Source organism: Balaenoptera borealis, assembly GCF_965194805.1.
Source record: "Balaenoptera borealis genome assembly, chromosome: 9".
NCBI classification, from domain to species: Eukaryota; Metazoa; Chordata; class Mammalia; order Artiodactyla; family Balaenopteridae; genus Balaenoptera; species Balaenoptera borealis.
Window position 1 is genome coordinate 29,226,295 of NC_138873.1, and position 17,272 is coordinate 29,243,566.

The 17,272-nt window shown below is 38.6% G+C and overlaps 1 protein-coding gene and 1 pseudogene across 2 annotated transcripts in view; one reads left to right on the plus strand and one right to left on the minus strand.

Moving 5' to 3' along the window:
- SGK1 (serum/glucocorticoid regulated kinase 1) overlaps positions 1-17,272 on the plus strand; it is a 109,866-nt gene that overhangs the window by 47,565 nt on the left and 45,029 nt on the right. The window lies entirely within an intron of this gene.
- On the minus strand, positions 11,510-16,587 carry LOC309635000 (endoplasmic reticulum membrane protein complex subunit 7 pseudogene; annotated as a pseudogene). The gene has a single exon. The product of its transcript is annotated as an endoplasmic reticulum membrane protein complex subunit 7 pseudogene (transcript).

Sequence of the window (17,272 nt, forward strand, 5' to 3'; positions counted from 1 at the left end):
CAACTTGAAGAAATTATTAACCACATTACTAACCCAAGAATTACTGTTGAGCCTTTGACATGATTAAATATAAGGTCACTGCCTCTTCTTCTTCCTCAGCAAATCACCACAGACAATAATAGAAGGCACTTTTAATTAAGCTTACTTGACACAGTTCTGGGAGAGCATCTGCCCCACGTGGCTTGTTCAGCATCTGGGATGCCTTCCCTCCATCTGTTAGGCTATCATGGCTCAAGGAGGTGCACCGTTACCTTTATATTTCTTCTCAGAACTGTTGAGCTGTCCCTTTGAAGCCCAGGAAGCTTGGTAGTAAGATGGTGAGAGCTGAGGGACGGTTTCCATCCTGATTTACTATCACATCATCTTGAGTTTTTCTGATCTTTCTTAAGAAAAGGCTATAAAAGATTTAAATCAACCAGATGGCTTTATAGACTTCTGGTTTCTTTCAATTTACATAGTAAAAATGAGTTTTTATGAAGGCTTATAGGGAATAAAATAATAGTCTTTCCAATTGCCTTCTTCCCCAGTTTTCTGCTCTTAGTATGACGTATCATGGTCTCTGGGGGATGTCGGGTGATTTCTAAGCTTATCATCCACAATAGTCCTTGTTCTGCACCAAATTTTAAGCTATTTCATCTTTGAGAAGGCATTTATCACATGAAACAAAAAATTAGACAACTAAGGCAGGGAAAAGAAAATACCCTATACTTAGGATGTGACAGAGTGTATGAAATTCTGTCCAGAACCAGAAAACCTGGGTTCAAAGTCCAGCTCTACCACTGGTGGGTCATGTGAACATCCACATGCTACGTGATCTCCAGAGGCTGACCTGCAAACCCTGAAGAATAAAACAGCGCTGCGTACCTTACCCAGCTGATGAGACGATGGGGATCAAATGACAGAGCGTGTGTGGAAACTCCTAAAGAAAAAAACCCATAAACAGCACTTGAAATATTATTAGTTGGCAAATACACTGAAGGGTAATAAAAGCTGAAAAGACTTTAAGGGAAGTAAATCAGTCTTAAGCAAAACATTCATCACATTTCCAAACTTTCCTAATAATAATAATAACAGCAACAACAAAGAATACTACCTGGAAAGTAATACATCTTGGGAAACATTAAAAATGACTTAGTTGGGGACTTCCCTGGTGGCGCAGTGGGTAAACATCCGCCTGCCAATGCAGGGGACACGGGTTCCCAGGAAGATCCCACATGCCTCGGAGCAACTAAGCCCGTGCAGCACAACTACTGAAGCCCACGTGCCTAGAGCCCGTGCTCTGCATCAAGAGAAGCCACCGCAGTGAGAAGCCCGCGCACCAAAATGAAGAGTAGCCCTCCCTCGCCACAACTAGAGAAAGACCGCACACAGCAAGAAGGACCCAAAACGCAGCCAAAAATAAATAAAATTTTTAAAAATGACTTAGTTGCCCTCTTAGGAGAATGAAAACCCCAATACTCACTATTGCCAATATTTATCTGAATATTATTATTCTAAGACTGAGGCAGAATTGGAAAATAATTAGTTTCTTTCCCCAAAAAACTTGGAATATTTTTTCCTAGAAAGGTAGCATAAAAAAAAAAAAAAGGCAGGGGTAAGAAAATAGAAGAAACTCTATTGGTTCCTCTTGGAGGATTTCAATGTTTTTTCCTTTGTTCTACAATAATTTGAAGTGTCCTAAGTGACTTACAACTCAAGCATTTCTCTTTGGCTAAGAACCAAAGGAAAGATTACCTTGTTATCCCGTAGCTCTTGCTAAGAGCTACTAGTTAGATGAAATTTCCATTTTTAGATTTCATATGTCTTTTACTATAAATCTATCTCCTTTCTGACTTTTCCCCATGATTTTCAAAAATTATGTAAGAATTATCATAACAGCATTATTGAGATGTTTAAAAATAATTCCATTTTCTTTGTATGCCAACTGTTTTTATTTTTTTGTGTTCTCTTTCAGTTTCCCCCCTGTGTATCTAGTTTGTCCATGATTGTTGTCATAGTGTATATATGATAGTGAAGCTGCCTTTTTTCCACTTAACATTTATTGGAAACATTCATATGTTGTAACATAAATTTCATATTTATTATGGTTAACATTGCATCAAATTGATGTCGTTTAATGTAACCATAGACCTACCGTTAGCCCTTTCATTTTCTTAATTTTTTTTCTCTTTTTCATAAGGCTGCAAATGATTTTTTCCCTCTCAATTTGAATAACCTTAGAATAAATTGAACCTTAGTATGAATTCCCAGTAATGGAGTAGAGTTTAAAAATAATTATGTTTCTTGTCAAAATACTTTCAAGACCAATTTAGAAAGAATCAAATAAATAAAAATGGCACCAGCACTATGTGAATAAACCTACTCCACTAGCCCGTTATCCCTTGAAGGTAGTGGTATGTTTTAATTTTTGTTCATTTAATGAAATGACACTTCAGTGATGTGATATGCATCTTTTTGATTACCAAAAAATTTAAGAAAATTTTCTGTTTTTTAAGTCATTACTTGTAAGTCTTCATGAGAATTGTTTTGTTCTATCCTTTCCTCTTTATTTGTCAGAATTTTGCATTTATTTTTGTCAATTTAAATGAATTATTTCTATGTAGTTGACATTCTCTTTCAACTTCTTTCAAACCTGTCTGTGGCAGATTTTTTTCCCACTCTACGTCTTGGTTATTATAGCCACAGAAATGAACCAGGTCTGCTTTTTGTACTACTAGAGAGAGGATATCTACGTTTAAAGCTAAAATAAGCACACACTCTTCCACCCAAAAAGGCACAGAGCAAAGCCCTAGTGCAACAGAAGGGCTGCATGTGAAAGAATGCTAGGTCCTGGGTGATTATGGCTTTCTGTCTGTGCCACAGGCACATTTGTGTCTGGCCAGACAGCTTGATACCCAGGACGCCGGTTCCTCCTCTTCCAGGAGTACATCTGTGTTTCCAGGGCTCTTAGAGCCAGGAAGCCATCTCCATCCACTTGGTGCTGCCCTTCTCTTCCAGAGACGAGGGCCAGGAATCTGGAGGGGCATTCTGCCAGGGTCAGGGCACAGGAGGAGGTAGCATGGTGTCCAGGTCACCCCTTCACCGCCAGGCACTGACCGATGGGTTGCTTGCTCCACAACCTGGCACACACTTCTGCTGTATTTAAAGACATGATTTAAGTCACAGGACTTACATGTGAGAGTCAGACTTTGGAATAAAACAAGTTTATGCTTGCATCCAGAGCTCACTTCATTTTGATTACCTAAGCTCTCCTATGAGGTCCATCACACCAGTATGCCTCCTTCCCAGGAGATAAGTCTGGAAAGGGATAAGGGAACCCATCCAGGCTATTTAGGACATAAAATATTCCAGGAAAGTTACTCCCTGTCCTCTCTAGAAATCTCTAGCCAGTGGTTACACTTACCCTTGGGTTGGAGCATATTTCATTGGCTCTTGTTGTATGTAACCAAATCTATCCTGCTTCTAATTAAACTTATTCCTTTTAGTATAATCCTTCCCAGAAACCATATGGCTAGTTTCCACTATAATAATACCCCTTCTTAGTAGTTTTGAGACTTTAAAAATTTTATAAGAAGGCTTTTTACAAACTACTAAAAATCTACAAGCAAGAACAGAATTTAAGTGATAAAGCAAATTTAATTGTATGCCATTTGATATTTTTGGTCATTATTTCTCTTTTTTCCCTCAAAGTTTACGATTATATTTTCTTCTTGGATTGTTTTGTGAAATAATAGAATTTAATCTATCAAGAAGCATCCCTATACTGTAAATTATAAAGAACAAGTTAAACAAAAATGTGAAGAATTTTGAGAAAGACAATGATAATTTCTTAAAACGGTATAACTTAACTCTAAACTTAACTTTTGGGGACTTGAAAAGACTCTTCTTATAAACATTCTAAAGACAAAGGAAATAAAAATGATTAATATCACCTTGATATTTCCTATTCACACAAAGTAAATTGCTTCTGGTTCATTCTGCTTACACAGAGAGACTTGGATAAACACCTAGATGTGCCAAGACACACATTTGTCCATGATGTTCATGATAAATAAGACATTCTATTTTCACTTGTCTTTGTGAGCCCATAAATAAATAAATCTATTTCTAGGCAAGATTCTAGCAAAGCTCAATTTGGTGACATCATCTCTTTAGAGAATCATCACAACCAGTAGAAGTACACCGATATTATGTGACTCAGCTGTGTTCCATAAGAAGATTAAACTTTTCTTATTGACCTTGAGTAGCAGACATTGGCATAAGGGCGTATTAAAAATCCCTTTGAAGTCAAGCCAAACTTTACAGCTTGCTATCTATAATTTTAGTGTACTTTTCCAATGTCCATCAGCCTTGATAACTATAAATACACAATTCGATCCTCAATTCACTTTTCTCTCTTGTGCTGCTAGGTGGTTTTCCTTTTGAGTTGATTTTAAAATGACCTTTCAAGAGATTCATCTAGATTTCTACTTGAGGGAAAAATTCAAGAATTCAACACCTCTGGCTGGGTTAGATAAGTAGCAGACAGGTGGATCCCTAGTTAAGTAACACAGGGAGCAGGGGTTATAGATCTTTGTAGATTAGAAAATGCTAAATGCATTAACTTGGTCGTACCAAAAGAAAAAGAAAAGGGAGAAATGACCATTACCGTTCTCTTCTTGGCTTAGCATTGCAGTATCAGCAGCACTGGCTTATTTTTAAAACAAGTAATCTGGTATTAGCACGAAGGCAGATCTGTCCTGTAGTGACCACATATGCAAAATGCTAAGAGGGACATCAGAATGTGGAATCCCCTCCGAGCCACGATTGGTTGGTTCTCTCAACTAGTGTTTATTGAGAATTTCTATTACAGGCCAGACAGTAAGTAGTAGCTCATGCAGTGCTTCCAGGAGAAGGGAAAATACTGATAATTAACCAGGCAGTTATAATACAGTGATACATGCTACCAAAGGGGAAAGTACTTAAGAGGGTCCCATAGCCCACTACTGAGGGTCGATGAAGGATTCAGCAGAATAGAAATCTAAACTAAATAGTGAAGAATGATGTACCCCAGTGTTCAGAGCAGCATTATTTACAATAGCCGACACATGGAAGTAACCTAAATGTCCATTGACAGAGGAATGGATAAAGAAAATGTGGTATACCTGTATATATATATATATATATACACACACACACATCATACACACACACACATCATACACACACATATATACACACACACACATCATACACACACACATATATACACATATATACAAACACAAACGCACACCATACACACACACACACACATATATATATATACCAGTCATATATACTACTCAGCCATAAAAAAGAATGAAATAGTGCCATCTGCAGCAACATGGATGGACCTAGAGATTATCATACTAAGTTAAGTAAGTCAGACAGAGAAAGACAAATATCATATGATATCACTTATATGTGGAATCTAAGAAAATAATACAAATAAACTTATTTACAAAACAGAAATAGACTCACAGACATAGAAAACAAACTTATGGTTACCAAAGGGGAAAGGTGGAGGAGAACAAATTAGGAATTTGGGATTAACAGATACCACACTACTATATATAAAAGAGATAAAAAAAGACCTACTATATAGCACAGGGAACTATATTCAATATCTTGTAATAATCTATAATGGAAAAGAATCTGAAGAAGAATGTGTGTATATATATATATATATATATATATACATACAAACATATATATGTGTATATATATATATATAAAACTGAATCACTTTGCAGTACACCTGAAACTAACACAACATTGTAAATCATCTACACTTCAATTTAAAAAAAAAAAAGTGAAGGATGCGTAAATTAGTGAGGTAAGGAAAGGTGAGGAAGGAGAAACACAGGCAGATGGGACAAATAACCAAAAGCCTGGAGAACTCAAATGAGAAAGTAAATTTGGAGCAAGGGAAATGAAGCTGAACTGGGACACAAAGAGTTTAGATCATTAAGGCTTTTCACAAGGCATTTTAAATAATTTGTAACTATCCTCAGGAAACAAAGATCCATTGAAATGTTTCCATCACAACAGTGTTATCATTAGGAATAAAGAATGGATAGGAGAGAGTCAAATTCCAGAAATTCTTCCATTGGAGATTTATGGCTTTGGATTAAGGTTTATGGCTCTGACCCTGCTGAGGGTAAATATGCTTGAGATTTGATACAATAAGCTTGATTCTCGTTTCTCAAAGAAAAACAAGGATTCCAGATTTGGAAAAGGGTAACATTAACCAAATACTAAAAATTCCCTCATTATTAAAATGGGGGGTTGGGAGGGAAGATGAAAAAGAAGAGTCTGAAACCATGAACAAACTTTGCCATTTGCCAACTTTGTTGTTATTTAGTGACTGAAAAAAAAAGTAAAATTAAGATGTGGGAGAATTGAAAAGTTTCAGAGAGGATTGTCGTTGGAGGGAGAAGGAGACAGAAGGAGAGGATGCGTGTGATCACATGCTCTACGCCATTTTGTGTTTGACTTGAGGAATCCAACTGTGTCTTGCAGAGGCAGAGCCTACGCAGATCAGAGTCAAGGAGTTCTCTCTGTTGGGGCTGATTGTACATGAGTAAGCAAAAAGCTGTAAAAGGCCAAGGAGAGTGGATGTTTGTAAAATGCGTCTGCACCAGTGTCATCAGTCTTTGTATGGGAAGATGATACCACTGACCTTGTATCAACGTTGAGTGTGGTCCCTAGCATTAAAAACTGGATTTGTACTGATCTGTTCATACTCTCTTGCCTAATCTCACAGAAGACTAATAGAACAAATTTTCAGTAGACTTGGAGGGTTAATCTGATTGACCTTCCCTGGGCTTAAACAAGGGGCCTTGGTCTTTTAGCACAATGCTCTAATCAGCTACACTAATCAGAACCATGGTTTGCAATACACACAAGGAGAAGAAAATAACAGCATTTGAAGAATTGGGGAGGTTTTCAGTGATTTTTAGCCACTGAAGGATGAGAAAGTTCCAATTTTCTTCATAACTGAAATCATAACAGCTGTGAGCACTCAGCTGTTTATCAAAGATACAAGGAGGAGTCATGAGGCTTTATTTCATGGATTAAGTCTAAAAGCTGTATGTACTTTCGTGAAGTCTCAGAATGGATTGGTAATGGTTATTATGGATGATAATATTTATTTCGACAAGTCAGAAATACGAAGTACAAAAGATGTTTAAAGCACAAATGGCATAGACTGTTTCCCAAATGCATAGGTTGAAATTATCTATAATTTCAGTCACTGGCACAAATTGTATGACATAAAGTTGGCTCTGGCTTTCATTTTCATGGTAAGGACAGCTTGTAAATCAGTGACATGACTCATGGGTCTCGGGGATGGTGCATCAACCCAGCACCTGCTTTCCCAATCAGTCAAGTTACATTCGTATCCAAACACAAATAACCGTAGTCTTATTAACCTCAGCCATGAAAATTAATATTTCAGTGTTGAGAGGATGTGCAAGTTTAAGCTCAGAGGGTTCATTTCCTCCTGGTGGCATACACCATACACTTAATTCATAAGAAACCTGCTATTTCTTTCTGTGGAGCTTCTCAGGGGTGAATGCCATTTTGGGTTCCATGTCTGTGGCTTTGCATGGGCCATATATAGGTAAATTTTACAAAAGGCCACAGCAGATGTTACTTTGAGCTGAGGTCATGTGACAAGCAGCAGCGTGCCACCCTAACCTCACTTTGGGGAAATCCAAGCTTCGCAGTTGCCACACAGGATGTCTCATCAAAAGAGGGATTTTCCCCTCTGCTCTGGAACACGTTACTTCCTTCCCCTTCTTCAGTTCTACAGTACAAAAATACTCTCAAGACAGTTAATGATTTTCCCTGTCATGAGTGACTGTACTGGGGGAGACTGTAAGGGGGTAGGGGTAGGGAACGAGGGGGGGTGTTCGAGGGCTGGGGTGTAGAAGAAGCAGTAAGAATAAGATGCCCTGAGCTCTCTGGTCAGCCCACCATGTCTATGGGCATGCTATTGATAGTGACCAATACTAAAAATAATAATAATAATTATCTCTGACCCATGTATGTATCAAGCATGGTTTTGGTGTCAGATTTCAGTTCAAAGCCCAGCACTGACACTTACCAGCTGTATCCTTGAGTTTCCCCACCTACAAAATGGATAATAATACAAACTAAACAGGGTTGCTGTACGGTTTCAAGGAGAAAACGTATAGACATTGACTACATTTCTCTCTGCCTCCATCTTCCCTCAAACCTCTTCCTAGTTCCCCAAGCCTAAAAGAAGTCAAACAGATCTAACAGTGAGAGTCATATGGTGATTCTGAACTAGTGTCACGAGCCCAATGTACTACTTCTATTTACTTTGTAATTTGTGTCCATAGGATACTACACTTATTAATCACAAGCTTGTGTCCCATGTCTTTTCGTTCAGCAAAAAGAGAATTAAAATAGGAAGTGAAAGTTGCAAAACAAGTACATTATTAAACAAGCTTGTGTCAGTGTCGCTTTTTTAAAACAAGTGAGCTTTTGACCAGTCAAGGTATTCTGTCAACTTATTTCTAGTCTCATTTCCAAATCTCTTGAATGAAACTAGTGGGAAAACTGGAGGAAAAATATTCGAGTTTGCTTTTCTCTAGGGCAAAATTTTTAGTATTCCTACCCCCAATTCTGAAGGCTAGCTCTCTCCTGAATACCTATTATGGACAAAACCACACAGATTTATTTGCTCAACCCACACTGCGACCTGAAATGTTCTCACAGAAAAATAATTCCACTGACACTTTTTTCGCATTGAACTGCAGGTCCTTCTGGAAAGTCAGATTCGCTATATAATCTCAAGATCATCCCAAGCAGGTGTGTCTTTATCTTTAATTCTAGGAAATAATTGCTGCCTGGAAGATTAAACTATTAGGGCCTAAAACATAAATAAAACCAGAACTCCTAGAGTTTTTTTTATTGTTGTTTAGAGTTTTCTCAATTTTAATCTCATGAAGACAATTTTTCTTCACCTATAAAGAAAAAAATGCAATAGGATTTTTACAACATAAATAATAATTATCTATAAATTAATGAGCAGCATCTTAAGCTTTCTGAGAACAAGCCAGACAGTAGAATTCCTTCGTGCAAGGTTAATGAGTAATACAGATTAGAAAACCACTAGCAATTTAGTTCTATCAATGATGGCACTTTAAAACTATAAATTAGAATGAAAATAGCAAGACCATAACTTGGTATATGATGAATTGCCTCAATTATACTTCTGTAATTTACTTTTAATTTGCCTCCATTCAGGCAATTTAGAACTAAAATTTAATCATTAGTATATTAAAGATGGCATATATTCTTTATTCTTATCATATTCATCCATTCTTATTGATTCTACATTTCCTATAACAGAAGGCAAAAGCTAAATAGGGAAATGTATTGATAACAATGCTTTTAAGTATTTTTTTTACTTGGAAGATTTGAGAATCTTTTTAACGATTTTTTATCACTAGTTGAAATACTTATTCAGCCTGTCACTGTGTAATCTAGTTCATACTCAAGGACAGATTACTGTTTAGAAGAGAAAAAACATTCTAGATGTTGGAAGGGTTATAAAGCAACATTGGGTAAATTTCACATGTTCAAAATAGCTCCACCACTGGCCCAGACCACCTATCTCCTTCACTCTTATCCCTTATTTCAAAGTTCCATTTCAACACTGAGTCGGAGAGGCATCTGGATCAGCAATCCATCCTCCTGCGACCACGGTCCTCTAGCTGCTCTCCTCCTTCAACTCAGTGATGCCTGAGTCCCCACCTCACAGCAAGCACCCTAGCACATTCAATCCCCATCACAGTTTTCATCCCCCTCATCTCTGGTCTGCTGTTTTTCTCACTCAGCAACGCCATTAACCCCCTCACTTTCCCTTTCTACAGCATCCTCTGGGACTGTTGTCAGTAAACGCCATTAAATCATTCAACTTTTCCTCAAAACCCTCCCTCTGCCCTCTCACTTTGTTATGCAAGATGGCAATATGGGCCCTACATTAAACAGGGTTTGTCACCAATTGTGTTTTGAAAAAGTCAGTTTAGATTTCTCAGTGCCTCCGTTAGGGTAATGTGCCCTGTGAATCCCCAACAGGGAAGAGCCTGAGCATTACCCAGATGCATTGGACCCAAAATTTTCCTATAAAGAAACATCTTTAGGAGACCACTGCCTTAGTTGAGACTTGGCTTTCTATTGAAGATGGCACTGCTTCTCCTGCACCCTCGAGTAGAAATGGCCTCTTTTCCAGCCTCCTTTACCTGGAGGTCAAGAGCTTGGCTCTAACATAGCCTCTGAGAACTTCACTACCTTTGCTCAACCACAGTCTTTACTGGCACCTTCTACTAACCTCCAAGACACTTCTTCCTATTCTTTAATCACTTTGGTGGTTGATGTCATAATTTTCTCTACTCTTTCACAAGCAGTCATTCTGGGCAAATCCAATATTCACACTCACGATTCAGCTAATAATAACAATAGTAGTAGTAATAATGACAAGTAATAGATTATTTTTGAATGTCTACTGTGCGCCAATAAGTATCTTTAACACTTGACATGTATTATCTCATTTAATGTCCACAAGCACTATAAGTAAGAGATATCATCACTTTCAATTCACTGATGAGGATCATGACATTATTTAACAAGTCCAAGTTTACACAGAACATTAAGTGGCAGAACCAGGATTCAGAGCCATACTTCGCTGATCTACCATATGGGACTGTTGTCAGTCTAGTTTCCCGCTTTATAGCTATTCAAACTCTTTCATCAGACCTCTGTATTGCCATTCCACGTCATCCTACAGGCATGGCCATTTGTTGGATCTTATGATTACCCTAAGCTGTTCCTTCTCCAAGTTTTTATACTCTGCAGTTCCCTCTTGACTAAGGCTCTCTGCCCCCCATCTCCTCCCTTACTTTCACTGCTTGCCCTTCTCCTCCATGCCCTCCAATCATTTCCCTTGTACGCCTGCTCTTCATCACGGAGACCTCATCTTTATCTGCTGAAGTGGCAAGTCCTCTCTCCATCTACCAGAGATTCCTACAGTGTGTTAAATGTGGGGACGACCCAACAAGCTGGGCATAGTTTGTAGGCAATTTAGAGCAAAGACGACACTGACAGGATTATAAAACACATCTATCGGGACTTCCCTGGTGGCACAGTGGTTAAGAATCCATCTGCCAATGCAAGGGACACAGGTTCAAGCCCTAGTCCAGGAAGATCCCACATGCTGCAGAGCAACTAAGCCCGTGCACCAAAACTACTGAGCCTGTGCTCTAGAGCCCGTGAGCCATAACTACTGAGCCCGCGTGCCACAGCTACTGAAGCCTGCGTGCCTAGAGCCCATGCTCCGCAACAAGAGAAGCCACCACAATGAGAAGACCGCTCACCGCAACAGAGTAGCCCCCGCTCTCCGCAACTAGAGAAAGCCTGCGTGCAGTAAAGAAGACCCAATGCAGCAAAACATAAATAAAATAAATAAATAAATTTCTTTTTTAAAAAATTAAAAAACAAAAACCAAACACATCTATCATCATTTGAGAGGCCATCTTTGAGTATCGCCTTCTTCCCCAACGATCTGGTACCGTCAGGAGCTATGGTCTCCCAGAGCGAGCTTCACATGTTTGCTGTCATTCCTTATTCCTCCATAGTCCTTTCTCTCTGTGCCCGGAGTATATTCTGTGAAATCACAAACTGATGGGATGTTGAGATTAGAAGGGGCCATAAAGTTCATATAGCCCAACACCTTCATTTTACAGATAAAGAACGGAGGCCTGAGGAAGCCCATAAACAGACATTATCAAAAGAAATGGCTGAAAGATTAGATAAAGGTAACAGAATCTGCTGATGTCCTTTCAAAAAGAGATTTATTTCACCAATATATCCCTGACTACTTCTTATCTGCCATGCTGTCATAGTTTTAGACCTAAGCCTCTTAGTGAACCCCCTGTTCATAAATATTTCTCTTACTCACTGGTTGAGAAGCTCGTGTGTTATCAGAGGGGAGGAGGGCCCACTGCTTTTCACAGCAGCACAATGAGGCTCTTTCTGTTGGGTGGGACACTTGGTCTAGATTTCCTTTGCACCAGATGGCTGTCCCCCAAAGGCCCCAGAGCTCCTGGGATCATTAGGATTCCAGATGTGCTTGCTACCGTTGATCTGCGGTAATGTGACCCCAGCTCTCTTCTTGCCAAGTATGTATTCAGCTGTTAGACTGTATTCAGATACATTGTTTGGCATGCTCCTAATATATGTGATCATTTTCATTTTCCATTTTGATCCTCAAAATAGGCATTATTCAGTATTTAAAGATATTTAGAGTTTAAGTAGTTAAAAAAAAAAAAAACCTGCTGTATGAATCGTGTGTTCTAGAAACGTATTAGTGAACAGCTGAGACAATCTAATTCCCAGGTCCCAGAGTTCCAAGGCGTCTCCGTTCTTAGTACATTGATGTTCTGAATTCAATTATGCTCTTTCCAATTTGCAAAATAACTCATTTTGTATGTTCATCAGTAGGATGTACTCTGATATTAGAAAAAGTTTTTACTTTAATGTGCTCCAGATTGAAGACCCTTATTAAGGCTGGTCTGCCTTATTTCCCAGTAGTACTAATTAAAAGTACTAATTATTTCCATGCTAGTATCTCAGGACCATCTTTCGATGCATGAAAGTTTTGAAGGAATTAATAAAAAAAAAAAAAAAAACCTGACTGATGTTGGGAATCATATGAGAGAATTGATATTCTTTAGTCCCAATTTAAAAAATGTTTTTACGTCAGTCCATTTGACTTTCATTCTTACTTCTTCGGTTTCAGGTCTATTCTGGATTTCTGCCATGTGGGAAGTAGTTGCCAGAATCCTCTTTCTTTATATAGCAGTTAGTGTCATTAATGCTGAAAGGGGACTTACCTCACTCCTGAAGCTAATAGGCTTCTCAAAAGCAGTTTTCATGCCTAATTCTTATAATTTATGAAGGATTTAAACCAGAGTCCCAAGATCCTTCTTACATTTAAAGTCAATGATTCTCTTAGACCTTAGGGTCATTTTCCTAATTCTTAAATCAACCCGTTTGTTCCTCTCATGAGAAATAATCCAGGTGTGCTTAGGCAGGAGGTCGGTTATTTACTTTTCTATGCAAAAGTTGGGAGAATGGAAGAAAGATTATCTTTCCAGCTGGAAGGCAATCCTTTCCCAGAGATACATATAATCCCTTTAAAATGTTTTTAGATTCCAGAACAATTATACTCTAAATAATTATTAAGTCACATAAACTGAGGGAACCTTTATATTGGGGAGTAAGATTTCTATTCACACATTTACAGGTACAAAATTTTGTGAGTTATGTGAATTATCTACAGTATACTATTCTCAATGGCAAGTTTATTCTATTTTTATTTATAAATAATACAGCAGCATTGGAGATGCTTGCTGTGGGTGCTTTTCTGTTCAACTCTAATGCTGTAGGAGGGTTAGGGAAACAAAATAGCAGCAATGGCATCTACCTGAATCCCATTAGCATTTGGGAGTTAATATCCTGATTTTTGAGGAGTGAATTGGAACTCAAAAGGTAGCAAACCATTCCATTCTGCAATTATTATAATTATCTCAAAAAACTTTAATATTCATGGGACTTCCCTGGTGGCACAGTGGTTGGGAATCCGCCTGCCAATGCAGGGGACACAGGTTCAAGCCCTGGTTCAGGAAGATCCCACACGCCGCGGAGCAACTAAGCCCGTGCGCCACAACTACTGAGCCTGCGTGCCACAACTACTGAGACCCGTGTGCCTAGAGCTCGTGAAGAAAAAGAAAAAAAAAAAAAAACTTTATTTAACATTTAATACTTAGAAAACGGCTATTTCAGATATTTGAGTTGCTGGCAAGCTACCCCAAAATAGTCATTTCTTAATGATTTTTTAAAAATCACTTTTCTAGGACTATTGATAGAAACAACAAACTCTGGGGATGAAGCATAGAAGCTATTATAGGAGGAGAAAGTACCCAATAGTATGTAAAATATGTTGGAACTGAGTCATATGTAAATTTTTTTTTTTAACTTCTTCACTCTTAAATTCTAGTTCCTGGAATCCCTCCTTCATAACTGACTCACAATCTATTTTGGGACAAACCTGCCAGTACTACAACCTTTCACTGTATATTACAATCCATACAGAAAAGTCAGAGACTAATGGAATGATCGAATAAGACTGACTAAGGAGCCTTTCATACCTGTAGCCCTATGTTAACACTGAGCCCGGGCTTCTAAGTCAAGGCTGACCTAAACGCTCAGTGTTTTGAAGTTATGCTTCCTGATGCTGTGTTTGGAAAAACGAGTTGATTAGAAATACTAAGTTTAAAACAAACAAACAAACAAAAAACAACTAATACTAAACTTTCTTTGGGTTATTTGTATGGAAATATGTTAATATAAATGTTTCAGACATAAAAAAAAAAAAAAAAGAAAGAAAGATATAAAATAGCCTAAGCCTTACTGATTACATTTTCCCACACTGATGTCCAAAATTCTCTCCAGTCGATTTGGGAGAAGCTATTGTAAATAAAGCTCTGTAATGTGCTGAAAAAAAAAAAAAAAAAAAAAGAAATACTAAGTTTATAATTTAGGTGAAACACTTGATCTTGTTCTTATTTAAAACAGTTATTTTTTCCTACTTCCTTCCTGTCAAAACCTCTGAAACCTTTTAATAATGAATTTCATCATTTTTAAATAATCCCTTTTCTTTTTTCTAAAAAAAAAAGCTACATTTTCATCTTCATCTTAGTTGCTTTCTCCCCTTTTGTTTACCATGTTCAGCTAATTTGTTTTCAGAGTGTATATTAACTCCCTGGCTTTAAGAAGATTCTCTCCAGGGAACTGAATCTTAGGCCTAGAAGGGACATGAGCACCTCCCTCCCCTTCAGAAAGAGCCACCCAAAGAAGATACCATACAATAATTATTTTTTATGGCTCTAGAGAAGATTGCACAACCCCAACCTGCATCTCATTTCGACATAGAAATACTCTTATTCTGCTTAAACGAAGCCTTTGTACTTCAACCCCAGCCAGTTTTCTTTTGTTTTACACATAATGCAGATAGCCCACCACCTCTTTATAAAATGCTCTTCATACACTCAAAGAATGTATTCAATTGCCATCTGGACTTCAAGAAAATGAATAACTGTCCTGTTTACTCTTCTTCCTGGTCTTATTTTCCAACACTTGAATCATTTTGCCATTTTCCTGGTTATTTTTTAAACAGTTTCCAAGTTCTCCAATCAAGTCTCCAAACATAGACTCCAGTTCACCTTTCAGAGCAATAATAAGTTGAGACCATCTAACAGCTCCTTCACGTCATACTCTCTTTCTACATTTATTTCTTTTTATATTGGTCTTTTTAAGTGTTTTATTATACAAAACAATTTTTTGAATCTAGATTTAGATTTCCCCCCCCCCCTCTGGATTAAGACTTATTTTAATATACATAATGTATAGTACTTCATATAATTTATTAATGTCATTTTCTATAGGACACTGTAATTATTTCAGTGACATCAATATTGACCTCATACAGACAAAGGATGAAAGCTGGGTTTTCTTGTGTACCAAATACAAAACATGTGCTGAAGAGTTATCACATACAAGTTATAAGAGATCAACTTTAAGGATGACTCAAGTTTACAGTAGTTGCTTCACATGGTTCTCCCTCAAGACTTGGATGTCACCCAGTGTTGCCATGTTTGTGCAAATGCCATCTCTGGCCTGCCTGACTACCTCCTTTTGCCAGTCCCACTTTTGCCTGTTTTACTGCTGCCACTGCTAGATTTGCCAGATGATTTTGAAGAGAAGAGTCTTGTCATGAACTCAGAAACATCAGGCAATTCATGATTGGAATTCAGCATATTCATTGACTGCTCCATCTCCCGCCTCATGTCAGGATCACTTGTGTTGACCACTTTGGGAAGAAGCACAAATATCAATAACGGAAGAACCATCATCATAACCATTGGGTTCATCAGAAAGTCTGTCCAGCCCCAAGATTCCCTTTTAATAAAGTAAGAAGGTGGGCCTGAAGATTTCATTTGGAGAGGGTAGGGCAGTCTGACCACTTCTGATGTTTTGATGTAATTCACATATCTCGCTCTCATTTTGCCTTTTGAAGTGATATCTACTCGGACAGGATCAAACCTGTAACCTGGAGAAATAACTTCCACTACATAAGATCCAGAAGGTATATCATGAACCACAAAACTCCCATCTGTCTTGAGAAAGCCGACGTGCTCTTCTCCGTCTACCAGCACTCGGGCCGCCAAGATCCAGTCCTGGGGCTTCACACCAGGAACAACCGCACGCCCCTCAATCTTGAAGCGATCTCCGATACTGACCCCACTCCCTCCTGAGCCCTCGGAGGTAGCCCCAGACACCTCCGAGCTCTGGGCATCCCTTGAGAGCATCAGCAGAAGGAAGGAAAAGAAGCCCCACACAGCGGCCGCCATGACTGCAGGTCTCGGCGGTTAGGCCGGGAGCCCCGGAAGCCCTCCCCATCTCTCACCGTCGTCGCCTCCGCAGGCTGATGTCGTCATCCCTGCGCGCCGGGTTCGGGCGGCAGCTGTGCTAGATTTTTTTTTAATGCAACTGATTGGTTTAAATAAGTGTGTCTATATAGAGTAGATTTTTTTTTTTTTTTTTTTTAATTTATTTATGGTTGTGTTGGATCTTCATTTCTGTGCGAGGGCTTTCTCTAGTTGTGGCAAGCGGGGGCCACTCTTCATCTCGGTGCGCGGGCCTCTCACTATCGCGGCCTCTCTTGTTGCGGAGCACAGGCTCCAGACGCGCAGGCTCAGTAGTTGTGGCTCACGGGCCTAGTTGCTCCGCGGCATGTGGGATCTTCCCAGACCAGGGCTCGAACCCGTGTGCCCTGCATTGGCAGGCAGACTCTCAACCACTGCGCCACCAGGGAAGCCCTGGAGTAGGTGTTTTAATGCAACACTGATAACATACATAAAGTTTCTCCAAGAAACATCCATAGAAATTATAACTACAGTTAAAAAAGCTTTACAGTTTCTCTATTTAATTTTTATTTCTGATATTTTTCCTCTATTTAATCTTGGATGAATTTTCCAGTTCTATGTTTTTCCAGTAAGTTTCTGCCTAAAAAAAAAAAAAAAATCAGAAACTAGCTGCATCATACTAGTACTAGGCCAACTTAGTTTGGCGTCAGTGTGATTATGAACAAATTTAG